Genomic DNA, 10,719 nt, shown 5'->3' on the forward strand with positions numbered 1-10,719 from the left:
TCTAACTCCAAAATATTTCAGAAGTGCCCCTGATTTTACAATTAAGATATATGTAAGTTAGATACACTAACATCACACATGCATCAGTTACCCAATTAAAATGACCATAACACAGATTTTATTAGTTTATAGGATGTTAACAAATGCTAAGCATGCACTACAAATTATTTAAAAAGCTATATCACTGTGTAGCTTACAAAATGGCATGTCAATTTATATTAGAAGTTATTTAAGTTGACACATATAGCGTATAGCAATAAAAAAATGACACAGTCAGGAGGTCTGTGTGAGTTTGCACTTGTGTTGCAAACACAAACTAGACTGTGTGTTGTCTATGGGTGAATTTAGTTGCATGACATGGTGCCTCAATTCTAATAGTTACTAGTTCAGCAAAACTAAAACCAAAAAAAAAAAACAGTCGTGTTCTGTGGCTAATAGCAACATAATAGCAAGAGGGCGAGCCTAATATAAATAACGTTAGCCTATTTCCTACTGTCACTCACGTCGTCACTCATAGAAATCTGCATACCTTTATCTTTTGCCCATTTTCCTCATCTTCTTTTCTTATTTTTCTGATCTGGGCAACTGATGGCTTCTTTGGTCTTTTAATTTGATCCATGACATGATGATGATGAAGACTCGACATCATTAACTTTGCATTACATTTAGCCAACAACAACGTCCGTTTGCCCGTCAATCAACCGGTGTCACGTGACGTGAGTCACGTAGATGACTCTACAGATTTTTTTTTCACAAAATCCAATTGATAACATGTTCGTAGGTATATGGGTCTATGTTAATTTTAGGAATGAAAAATAAAATGATTTTGGAAGCAGACGCAGCAGTTTGTGTTGTGTGGCCTCTGGCCTGGGATCAGTCTATCCCTCGCTCGCCCCCCTTATGGCGAGCGAGCGATTTGCAGTCGCAAGTTGTTTCCCCGCCCCTTTCTCCCATGCCTCTTCTGACACGCCACAACCTGTGTATGACTCTCAGCACTAACTTGACATGGAATTGAGCGTTTGTCTAAAAAAACGCTTTGATGTATTTTTTTTTGTTTGAGTGCGCTCGTGCGCCCTCACATAGATTGCGCCCTGGGCGTTCGCCCACATTTCCCATAGCAAAAACCGGCCCTGAGTACATTTAATGCTATATTACCACATGAACATCTTGAGTCATTTAAAGCTACTACAATAGAGGAGCTCTCTAAATTAGTAACATCATCCAAATCATCGTCCTTTATATTTGACACTTAAATTACTTAAAGAGGTATTCCCTGTAGTGTCAGAACCAATATTAAATATCTGTAACTCATCACTAAAACTAAGGTACGTTCCAAACGCTTTCAAACTCATAAACCTTTTCCCCACCATTGACAAACTCGTCAATTAAAAGAAAACGCTTCCCTGCCAATGACGAGAATCTCCAGCTTTCCGCAATACCGCACTTCCGCAACTTATACAACCAGGAAGTAACACCTCACGTGAAAGAGAAAGAACTCCGATTATGTTTTAAAGAATGCTCTGCGTCTGATCTCTAAGTCCTTCACAAAAATATAATTATCTCAGCCTTTTGCTCAAAATTGGGTGTTTTTGAAGAAACCTAACCACATTTGAGAGGTGAATATGGATGAAACTTTTTTGTGTTGTTGTTTAAAAGCAGAGGGTCTTTTATTTAATTTGATATATTGTATGTTTAGATATTTAAAGGGGACATTCCAGAAGACGTTTTTCAGATATTAAATAAATCTTTGATGTCCCCAGAGTACATATGTGAAGTTTTAGCTCAAAATACCATATAGGTAATTTACTGTGGCATGTTAAAATGGGCACTTTATGGGTCTGAGCAAAAATACACCGTTTTTGTGTGTATCCCTTTAAATCCAAACGAGCTGCTCAGAAGTTAGTGAGCGATGTTAAGCATTATATATTTGAACAAGTTTAAAAAGTCAATCATCTGTTTTATGCACACTAAATACATGTTTATCAGTAGATGGGGAACATTGTGGAATACAAATAAAGACTTTAAGGTCTCATAGGGGTCGTTTCCCGGACAAGGATTAGCTTAATCCCGAACTAGGCCTTAGTTTAATTAGGAAATATAACTGGTTTTAACAAACATGCCTTACTAAAAACATTACCTGTGTGCAGTTTGAGGCAAAACAAAGAGCACTGATGTATTTTAAGATATATAAGTGCAAGTTGTTTTCAGTTTGGACAGCTCTTAAAAATGTTTTAGTCTAGGACTAGTCTAATCACTGTCCGGGAAACCGCCCCATAGTGTTTTAAACGGGCACAATGATTTACAGCATGTTACAATAAAATACACGTCCACAAACACTCAGAAGTTAACTTTTTGACCAAACCACACGAGCACATTTAAATGATCTGTAATAAAACAACACGTTCAATGCTTAAACTTTAGAGAAACAGATCAAATGTTTAAGTTTATTGTGTACACATATTGAACACATTCGCGTTTCTGTCAGTCTCTCATTCTCTATCTTGTAACTCCTCGTATTCATTTGAAACTTCAGAGAAACATTAAACAATATTGTGTATGATAGTGAATACGCGTTGTTCTCGTGCAGTGCATTAATCCTCGTGTTCATTCACATAAACTTCAGAGAAACATATTAAACAACATACATGAAAGCAAACCGTCGCGTTGCTCTCTCTCTCTCTCTCTCTCTCGTTCGTTCGCTCACTCTCTCTCTCTCTCTCTCACTCACTCGCTCTCTCTCTTGCACTAAGGTAACGTTAATCCTTTAGAACGTTAATTCAATCTTTAGAAAGATTATTATAACTACAAGTTATAAGATTGTAGGCTACTGTTTGTGTTTGAGGGAATACAAACGCGTCATGCTGTCAGTCATACTTTCTCTCGGTCGCTCGCACTCGAGGTAGCGTCATGGTTGGATAGCGCAGTTGAAGGGGCGGTATCATTATAATAAGAGCCCTTACCTACATCATGGGGGGAGCAAAATCCGCATGACTCATTTATTCACATGCTTGCAGAGAGAGCCTTACCAAAACAAAGTTACAGGGTTGCTATTTTTCATGTTTTCTGGGTTGATAGAAGCACTGGGGACCCGATTATAGCACTTAAACATGGAAAAAGTATGATTTACATGGAATGTCCCCTTTAAAGAATTACTATCCAATCCATTACGTACACTGCGGTTGCAAAATTCTGGTCTCTTAATTATCCCTATAATATCAAAAGTGTCTAAAGGTGGTAGATCCTTTTCCTTCTTAGCCCCTAAGCCAGGGGTCGGCAACTGGCGGCCCGCGGGCCAAAAGTGGCCCGCCAGCAATATTTTCTGGCCCGCCGGATTAATTTGAAGTCCGTTTTTTAATTTTTTTTTAATCCGACTTTTTTATTTTACAATAACAGTTTACAAAAATGTCCCCGTGTATCATTCCTTCATTCGTTTTTTTCAAATCAAAACCAAAAAGAAAATAAAGAAAAACGACTTGTTTTTCTATTATTTATTTCCTGAACTAAAATCAAACGACTCGTTTTCTGAATGTGCGCTCAGATCAAAAATAAAAAAATGAATGAAAACGGGTTCGGACAAATTTTAATTGAACACCTTAGCAGACATATACCAATGAAATCAATTTAAACAGATCAGGTACTAACAGATTACATTTTAATAAGGGTTTTAATAAGGGTTTGAATACTTTCCTGTAAGTCTCATTCGCTTACAGTCCGACTTTTGAACTTTTTTCATTATTATTTATTCGCGTATATTATTATTATTATTTATTGCTACACTGACAAATAGCAAGAATGTCCTGAAAAAAATATGTATAATAGCTATCTTAACGGGCCGCTTTTTCTCGTTCTCTTTCTCTACCAGCGCATCCGCGATCATAACTGTCATTAGAGTTTGAGCATACTTCTAAAACACAATCGATCAAATAATTGCAGAGGTATTACTTCATGAATCATTTGCAAATTTACCTCGTAAATCATGTCAATTCATCACTCGTTAAGACGTTAAACTCCGTGACATTGCAAATTACTGAAAAGTAATTGCTGGATTTTAGAAACCACTACAAAATATGATAAAAATAAACTCTTTTACTGCAATAATATTTTAACTAATACACTTTTAAAGTAGATTTGAAAGGAATACTGTTGTTTTCTGCTACAGTACTTGAACTTGGGGCTCGAGCGCCCGACCTAAGGTTCGACCTGCCTTCGAAAACAGCAAGTCAAGTTCGTTTACCGTTAATTATTAAGACTAAATGGGCAGGTAAATTCGTTAAAAAAATGAAAGTAATCCGCCAAAATATGGTTTTACATGTCTATTAAAATAAAGCCATTATTAATTTTCCTAACGCATAGTTCTTTGATCTTTACCTCCGTTTAAAACGTTATAAATTTGGCAAAGGAGGATGTTTAGCAATTTGAACAGCAACTCCGCAACCAACTCGGTTTATGATGGTGAGAAATTTGAGTGAGAGGCTTTGCCCTATTTAATTTATTATTTATATTTCATTATAAATACAATGAATACAATGTTAAAATAATATTTTTATTGGCACGAACACAATTTTTGTATAACATTTAAAATTATCTGTCTCTTTTCGTTAGAGACATTTGAATGTGAGAGTCTGGAAACGAAACGTGACGTTAAGTTTTGCGGACCCGTCAGGTCGGGAAATAAAGCGGGTGAACACAAATGAATCTATGAATAGAACCTTGTCGGAGCTGGACAAAAAACAGTCCAGCGGAGACCTCCTTAAACCTTAGGTGTGTATGTGTGTGTCCCGGTTAAATATTAATAAAAAAAGGAATAGTTCAAAAGTCGGACTGTAAGAGTATTTCATGGGAGTATAAATGCCTGTAATATTACCACTATAGTACTTGATCTGTTTAAAATGATTTCATTGATATATTATGCCTATAAAGGAGTTAAATAAAAAAAATGTCTAATCCAGTAATTATTTTTTTTATCTGAGCACACAATCAGAAAACCCATGGTGGTTAATTTTTTCATTTTTGTTTTTAATTTGAAAAAAAAACGATTGAACGAATGATACACAGACCCATTACCATGTTTTTAGCAATTTTTAATGCCGTCTTTCGTCTTTTAAATAGGAAATAAAGACAATGTTTCTTGACAAAAGATCAGATAGCCTATACTAGGCTAATTCAAAATAAGACGTAAGTGTGCCAACAACAGTTGGCCCGCCATCTACTGGCTAAAAAAAACATTGGCCCGCGGCCAAAGTTACTTGCCGACCCCTGCCCTAAGCTATGGAATGATTTGCCAATTGATGTCCGAGAATCAGACACAGTCGATCACTTTAAATCTGAACTTAAGACTTTTCTCTTTAACAAAGCATTCACATAATTTGTCTAGTACATTATACTTATCTCGCAATAGTTAGCCTGTACGGAACAAAGGATTCACATAACTTGTCTGGTTAATATACTAATGCTGCAATAGTTAGCCTGTCTGGAACAGAGCATATATTAAAACACAACACTGTGTGACACTTGCAATACATGCATACGGCCCCTACGCTAATAGGATTTTGTTTTCTCTCTGTCTCGTCCTTGAACCCAAGGACATTGAGACAAACAGACCCAGTTCTTGCTCCCGTGGAGGTCAACACACCACTGATCTACTGGCCGTCCTTCAACGTGATGCCCAGCCGATGCCTGACCAACAACCACCGACGAAACCCATTTAATCTCCTTATCCATTTACATCTCATATACATTTTTTCTCCTAGGGGGGTTTTCAACCCCGGGGAGTCAGCTGACATTGGCTTAACTTAGCACCCTCTTATGTTACATTATTAATATGCTCCCTTGTAAAAGTTTATTCAGCCGCTGTATTTTCCTACTTATATTGTCTGTCGATTTTTCTGTGTTTTCCCCTGCTTCTATTAAAGGGGTGGTGAATTTGTCGATTTTATTGTTTTATACTGTTGTCTAAAGCAATAAGTAATAGGCTATTTTGTAACATGGATTAGTGGCTGTCTGGAGAAATGGTTTGTTTGAAGGGGCAGGCCGCATTGAAGACCTGTACGTAATCGCCCACTGCTATGATTGGACAGCTTCATTCCTTGTCATTACATGTGGGGAAATGTTTTAAAAACATTGTGTAAAAATAGCAGCCGAACACATATGTTTGACCCACAAAAGATTCTGGGTGCTAAAGATACACATAAATGACAATACGTATATTAAAGTAGAAACAAAACTTTATACTCAAGGTGACTAAATTACGGTAAACAACACAGTAAGCGCGCATCAGAATCTAAACTGCGGCTGATAAATAACTTTGTATATTTCTATTGTGCTTGTCAGATTGCTCTTAGATACACGTAACGTTACATACCACAGTTATATGATAAAAAAGCTTTGTTGAGTGTTTGACCTTTCAAACGCAACTTCCCTAAAATACCGTATAGTAAGCAGGCATCAGAATCTAAATTGCGGCTGGTAAGTCCTTCCTTATCACTAACTTTATATATTTCTATCGTTATATTACAATCGTATTGTTAAGTGTTGTACCTTTATTAATCGTTTAATGGTTTCAGTAAATTAAAACAGTCAAACATACGTGTTTAGACACAGATCAGGACATATCAAGCGATCTCTTCTAACAAAGCAATAGTGAAACGCAATAACTTAAATAAAGTAAAATGATTTACTTACTGTGTATTATACTGCTGTGTCATTTTTGTCAGATCCAATATTAGTGGTGTTTTTAATCACAGTCTCTCTACAAATCCAGCAACGACTTCTTTACAAATGAATCCGCGCTACACAAAGTAAACAAACACTCCCCACGCCAGCTGGAACTTCTTCAAAAACAAACTTTATCCACGCATTCCTAATGTTATGTTCAGAGCCTCCAAGTTAAGGTTATCCAGCGTCTGTGTTCTTCTCATAGACGGTTCTTCCACAACCGAAAACTGCGTTTCCATGGTTACTCTATCATAACAGATCACAGCGTCTCTCAGAAAAAATGTACTTAAAACTCACTTTGGTTACATTTGGCATTCTTTAAAGACATGTTTATTGATTGTTGAGACACACGTGTGTCACCCGAAGCTGTGGGCGGGGCTACAAAAGTGGTCGTTGTATTTGGCTTTGGGGAGGTGCTTCAATTCTACCCTGACATCATATTTCTCCAAATTCCTCACTCGGCTTTTGTACTGGCTTGGTGCCAAAAACTGTTATATTTCAGTATCACAGCCGTTTTCAGCTCTGAAACTTGCAGGATGTTCATTTAAGTATGATGACCTCTTATATAACAAATGATCAAGTTAAAATTGAGTATTTGAATATACCACTCTTTTAATGTAAAGCTGCTTTGAAACAATTACCAATTGTGAAAAGTGCCATATAAATAAAATTTAATTGAATAATAGTGTGTATATTTTATTTTTTTACAGGAAGCACAAACAGTTTCGTTCTTGTTAACGATCAGACAAGAACATGGTCTGAAGCTCAGCTGTTCTGCAGACAAAAGTACACAGATCTCGCCACGATACGTAACATTAATGATCAAAATCAGATAAACAACTTGATTTCGAAAGCCAATAACGTTAACGCCTGGATTGGATTGTTTCGAGATTCCTGGAAGTGGCTGGATGGGAATGTCACCTCTTCCGCACCCATCATGTGGGCTAGTGGACAGCCGGATAACAGTGCAGGTGATGAAGTTTGTGCTTACTCTGATCCTGAAGGACTAATTCATGACAGCACATGTTCACTTCAGCTTCCATTCGTCTGCATTCCAGGTAAACGCCAGTCACATTTATTCTTAAATTTATGCAAAAGATTGAAAAATTGTGTTTGACATGTTTTTTGTGTGTGTTGTAGTTATTTCAGGAAAAATAAAGATTGTGAGATTGGAGGTAAAATCGATAGGAAATATTTCGAATGACACTCGAATTCAAAGCATCATCTTACAGCAGGTGACTGTCACTGTCTACTAAAATACATTCATTAATAATAATAATAATAATAATAATAATTAATGAACTATCATTAACTGTACATTCAGTAGCTACTAGGGTTGTACAATTCTGGTAACTTTCAAGGCTGGAAACTTTTCATTCATGGGAATTAACGGAAATATATTGTGAATAATGGGAACAGGGAAAAATCTTGCAGCATAATTTTGTTTAAATTAACAAGTTTTAGTGCAATTTCAGTTGAATTTCTTCAATGCCTATTCCTCACATACACACGGCTTACTGAAGGGTCATTGAGGCCACACCCCCTACATGTACTTACTTGCATTCTTGCATAACATGCACAGATTATTTCTTCAATCCTGCAGACAAAATAATCTCAAAATGTCCATCTTTGCATGTATCCATGTAAATTACATAACATCCTTGTGATGTGTTTTCATATTAGAAGGATTTCTGAATCCAAGCTTGATGAGCACAAGTGTCAGGATTCTTCAAAATGTTTGTTACCTTGCATGCATGTCTGCTTATGACCAAACAAAAAGTTTATTTATTTTTGTATATGACATAGTTTAAATCATAAATTCCCCTGATTAAGTTCCCATGGAAAGTTTCTGGAAAAGATTTCAGTAAAACTTTCTGCCCCTTTGCAACCCTACATAACAAACACACAAATACAGGGGATTATCTGAAAGAGTGGTTTATTGTATTTGCTATTAACTAAAAAATGTTTAATGTCATTTAATTTAAATAAAAATGCTTTCATCTAATTCTCTTAAAGGGACAGTTCACCTAAAATAGATTTCTGTCAAAAGCTGCTCATCTGCAGGAGCCGGATTCACAAAACATTTTTAAGAAGAAAAATCTTTTTAGCTGCCATTTTTACTTAAATTCAAATTTAAGAATAAAAGTTAAGAATATTTTTAATAACATTTTAAAGTTAGGATATCCTCACAGTCATCTTAAATCTCAAAATGTAAGAATGTTTTATAAATACATTTGGCTGCTTTAAACGTGACATGTATTGTTTTTGATTGGTTTTGTTTTCTCAGTTCCAGGAGAAGCTGTTGCATCATGGGATGGCAGCGGGAATCAAAATAACGTGGAAGGTTCAGCAAGACAATCTGCTGTTTCACAAGAAAGATTATACACAGAAAATAGATACTTGTCCTAACTGTAAATGTCTTTATAAATGGCCCAAATAAAATAGTGTAAGTCGTTCAGAGTTGAATCAATAAGATAAGATAATAAGATTAAGATAAATTTAGGCAAGAATATAGATTGACAATCTTAAAATCTGCAGTTGCATAGTATTAGACAAATTCTAATAGAAATGTGAATTTCAGGTGCTAGCAGCGGGCGTCAGATTCCATATTTATTAATTTATTTCAATTTTTGAGCTTTTTGGCTTTTATTTAGACGGTATAGTGAATAGTAGACAGGATAGTGTCGGGTGGAGATACAATTATTTAATAAATAGATTTCTATTTAATCTTAACACTGTACTAGAGCTCTGTCTTTTTACTGGACTTGGTTCTTGTCAGTCCTACATGAAACAGAATAATTGATTTTATATTGTACTATAAACAGTTTTTTTTACCACGGGCCTGTTGTTGAATGCTTTATTCTGATTGGTTGAGAAATGTTTCATAGGTGTTGATTATTTTTCAATAAACACACACATTGACCTGTCAAATAATCACCAGAGCAATGTTTGTGGTAACTGTATAAGAGGAATAATTGACTCCGGTCCTTTAAATTATGTTTGATATTATGTATAGGTGGCAAGTCGTTATCGCAGAAATAATCCCCGACAGTATGATCAGGACACAAAGCAGAGGATCTTGTATCACACTGAAGAGGCATATTTCACAATAACGACTGTACATTATCCCACTTATTACACGGCTATTTACCTCATAAGTAAGATAAGGAACATAAAATATTCATTTGAAATATTTTATGAATGAAGACCTTCCGCAAGGAAACCCCATTTACTTTCAGTTTTAAGATAAGACACACTAATGGGTTTAATAATTTGTAAACCTAATGTCATATATGAAGAATTTGGTTCCAAAACGCAATAAACGGCATTTTAAAAAAATGGGGTAAAGGAAAAATCTGTATTGTATCAGGTCAGTATTAAAAAGTCAACTCTTAATTTTACGTAAAATCCGATATCTGCTGGTTATTCTGTCATATTTTTCCCAAAAAGAAGGCAATAAATCCGCTCAACCAATCACAGCGCACCATTACACACATTGAAAACAATAAGGGCAGCGCTTTAAATACACACAGAATCCTAGTTTTTCTCATCTACTTTGTACTTGATCAACAAACAAACAAAAACTAAATAATACTTTGATGGCATTGATGAACCTGTGGTGGTTTTCTGTAGCGGGGAAGAAACGTAAGCCATCAAAATTGAATAATTTACCTGAGAGGTACTCGGGAGATGGAAAAATGCAAGCTGTTGCTTGCCCTCACACGACAGCATGAAGTTTTATTGCATTTTGCTGAAAAAGTAATACATTTTTATATTAATCTTTATTATAACCTGAAGATGCCATGTGAAACTTTGTAACATAAAATAGTGGTCCCTTTCATGTTATAGAAAACTTTTTATACCATGAACAATTTTTACCCAAATTAGTCAAAATGGATTAATTGCATTTGAATCCAAACTCTAACTCAAACATAATTAAAGGGGACATATCATGAAAATCTGACTTTTTTCTATGTTTAAGTGCTATAATTGGGTCACCAGTAC

At 35.6% G+C, this 10,719-nt stretch overlaps 1 long non-coding RNA gene across 1 annotated transcript; it reads left to right on the top strand.

Annotated features, from left to right (window-relative positions):
- The first annotated feature begins 6,666 nt into the window (after positions 1-6,666).
- Positions 6,667-9,598, top strand: LOC141352781 (uncharacterized). Its single transcript, XR_012359917.1, has 3 exons — positions 6,667-7,772; positions 7,855-7,949; positions 9,002-9,598. It is a non-coding gene; the product is annotated as an uncharacterized lncRNA (long non-coding RNA).
- The last annotated feature ends 1,121 nt before the right edge of the window (positions 9,599-10,719 follow it).

This window comes from Misgurnus anguillicaudatus, chromosome 21, assembly GCF_027580225.2.
Source record: "Misgurnus anguillicaudatus chromosome 21, ASM2758022v2, whole genome shotgun sequence".
Lineage (NCBI taxonomy): Eukaryota > Metazoa > Chordata > Actinopteri > Cypriniformes > Cobitidae > Misgurnus > Misgurnus anguillicaudatus.